General features: G+C 31.1%; 1 pseudogene; it reads left to right on the top strand.

Annotated features, from left to right (window-relative positions):
• The first annotated feature begins 2,091 nt into the window (after window positions 1-2,091).
• On the top strand, window positions 2,092-3,185 carry LOC120150401 (annotated as a pseudogene).
• Window positions 3,186-3,528: the final 343 nt, after the last annotated feature.

Raw genomic sequence — 3,528 nt, 5'->3', positions numbered from 1 at the left:
TTATTTTATTTTTTAAACAATTTTTACTTGGGAGAAGGGATGGAAAGTTTTACTCCTATTAATAATAAACTCACAATCTAGGAAATAGAGAATATGTAAACGGAGAGTTTTTAATCATTTGCTCCATAGATTGCTGATGTTTCTTTATCTTTTTAAGTGAGAGATGTTTCTATAATCAACATTATTATTTAATATTCCTAATAATTCTAGTTTGAATTACTAAAATCTTATGGTTTGAGTTCATTTTTTGTAGTTGGGACATCAAAATAACATAAGAGATAAGATATTGAAAATGAAAGAAATCTTAATTTTCTATTTGATAAAAATGATATTTTTCTTAATACGAGAATAGGATATTAAATTATAAATATTAAAATCTGAATATCATATTTTTCATTAAAATGAATTATATTTGTTAAAGAAATAATTGTGATTTGTATGAATCAATTAAATTAAATATAAATTTAAACATTTAAATTATTGATTATTAAAAAATAATATTACATTAAAAAAACTATTTTATAATTTTTTCAATAAGTAGCGGAAAATGAAATTACAAATAAAATTAAATTTTTTAGGTTGAAAGAATGGTTTTATAATTATTAATATATTTGAAGGTTTTATAATTATTAATATATTTGAAATCATCAAGCGATCTCAGAGATTAAAAGACGTGTTGTTCTCCTTTGAGGTCTTGAGTTCGAGTAGCAACGCCTTCAGGTCGTGTGTGCATTCGTTGTCAATTGTTTGAGAGAATTTAAAACAAATACTATCTTATAATTAATCATCTCATACTAATAAAAATATATATTACAAAATTGTAATGTGTACTAATAATAATAATTGTAAGTTAGTATTAAATAAAGAACAAGATTTAAAACAAAAAATATCTTTTGAAGTTCTTACTTCGTAAGTTTGGTTCAATTGACCCTCAAACTTTTTTAGGTCTATTTAATCTTTGAACGTAATAAGTTTGATCAAATTGGTATCTATTTTTGAAGTTAAATTGGTAATCGAACTCAACATTTTTGGTCAAATTGATCCATGGACTTCGGTTGACAATGTATAAGTTTAGGGGCTAATTTTACACTCAAAAAGTTCAAAAGCCAATTAGACCAAACTGTTCAAATTGTGGGTCAATTTGTCACCCAAAGTGTTTAAAGACCAATTTGACGCAAAATAAAGTTTAGAGACTAATTTGATTAAATTTGAAAAAGTTCAAAGATTCAAACTTTGTGTTCAAAGATTCAAACTTTGTGGCCAAAATGAGAGAAATGAAAAAAAATTATTACAAATTTTATTTAAAAAGAACAAAATGCACGTGGTACGTGTTGAAGACACAAGTTCGTACGAACACAAGTCTAGCGATGGCGACATCACATGTGTATATGTTTTGTCTTCAATCATCCAATGAGCTTTTTTCTAATATTTAAAATAATTTAAAAAACAATATCTAAATAACGTAAGATTTAAGAAATATCATTGTCAAAATTATTAATTTTGAGTTGTCAAAGATAGTTATTGATCTTTAATAAGACTCATGTCAATATGACAAATAAATTAATTTTGGATATTAAAAATTCTAAGTATTTTAGAAGACAATAATTTATAAAGAAATTCGAGTATCTAAAACTTCCTCTAACGTTTATATTGACGTGGATTTGATTAAAGTTCATGATTTATCTTTGAGAGCTTAAAATCAACAACTTTGACAATGAGTTTTTTATCTAACTTTAATTAAATAATTATAAAATAATTTTCCAAATTCCTCTACAGTAAAAATCCAGATTTTTATTTTAATTTTCAGTGATTGTGATTAAATTAAGATAATACCAAATAGAAGAGATATCAATGGCAATAATTTGGTTTGGGCAACCTATCAATCAAATTGACATGCATCATTCATTAGAAGTTGGGGTAGAGTGAGTAATTAGATGACATGGGATCTGGACTAATAATTTAATTACTCGTTGAAAAGGGGATGAATTTGTTAAATACATTAAATAAAATTCACAATTTGGTACGGATAAATTGGTAATGAAAATTCGCATTTTGGGCATTTAACACTTGTTATAAATCACCACACGGATGAACAAATCTCACAACGCATACACTCCACTTTCTTTCTCAATTTCATCGCATCATTCACAACAGCAAAAAATGAAGTTTCAAACCCCAAACGACAATGAATCAAGCCACACGGAACTAGGAATTAGCACAGATGGTAGATCTTTAGAAGCCCATGAGCCCCACGGTTTCACTGAAGAAGATGACAGCACTTGTTCCACACCCTATGTCAGTGCTCCTTCAAGCCCCGACAGGTCACCTGGTCCAGGCTCCTTTAATGGTGGCTTCTTTTACAGTGCACCGGCTAGCCCTATGCACTTTGCAATGACATCAGTAGCTTCAATGGTGTCATCAACCCGACCACCCTCCCCTGATAACTCGGTGCCTCTAGGCTTCGAGTTTGAGTTCTCCAGGAGATTTGGGTCATCAGGGTCGGGTCAAACAGGATCCATGATTTCAGCTGATGAACTGTTCTTGAATGGACAGATCAGACCCATGAAGCTATCCACCCATTTGGAAAGGCCTCAGGTTTTGGATCCATTGCTGGATCTTGAACACGAAGGTGATGATGAAGAAGATGAGGTAAGAGGCAGAGATCTGAGGCTGAGGAATAAGTCTTTAAGGAGAAGAACAAGATCCATGTCCCCTTTGAGAAACGATACTTTCGTTCTCGATAACCAAAACGTGTCCATGGACAAAAATTCAGACAAGAAAGCGGACAGCATTAATGATGATGGCGCTTCAATGTCGACTTCTTCTTCAAGGTCATCTTCAGCTGGAAGAAGCTCAAAGAAATGGGTTTTCTTGAAAGATTTTCTGAGGAGCAAAAGTGAAGGAAGAAGCAACAACAAGTTCTTCTGGTCCACCATTTCTTTCTCTCCGACCAAAGAAAAGAAACCAGAGAAGGGAAGAGGAGGGTTCCACCATCACCACATGAGTTGCATTACACTGCAAGTAGAGCACAGGCTGAAGAAATGAGGAAGAAGACATTCTTGCCTTACAAGCAAGGCTTATTTGGGTGCTTGAGTTTCAGTTCTAAAGGATATGGTGCCATGAATGGCTTTGCTAGAGCTTTGAATCCTGTTTCCTCTAGCTAAATTAGGGGTATGAAACAAGTTGTACAGAAATATATATATATGTATTTTATTTTAGATTTTCCCTGAAAAAACTTTATAATCATTCAAGTGGGTTTATTTCCATGTATATTTTGCAATGATGAGTGTAACACAATCTAATATCTATTTTCCATATATCATTTGTAATATATATTTAAATAAAGTTTTATGAATAAGAACATTCATTCACTTTTTTCTGGGTTTCTTACCCAAATTATGCTAAGTTCAGTTCAATAAGAAGATTTGCAACTTTCTTTTCTCTCATTTCTACAGCAGGGGGTTTGATATCAATAATTACAACAGTATTTGACATTATTGGTGCATTTGTAAAATTCTGAAGTGAGTT

This window comes from Hibiscus syriacus, unplaced genomic scaffold, assembly GCF_006381635.1.
Source record: "Hibiscus syriacus cultivar Baekdansim isolate YM2019G1 unplaced genomic scaffold, ASM638163v2 tig00111022_pilon, whole genome shotgun sequence".
NCBI lineage: Eukaryota > Viridiplantae > Streptophyta > Magnoliopsida > Malvales > Malvaceae > Hibiscus > Hibiscus syriacus.
Note: the sequence above shows the minus strand (reverse complement) of the source record. Positions and strands in the feature narration are given on the sequence as shown.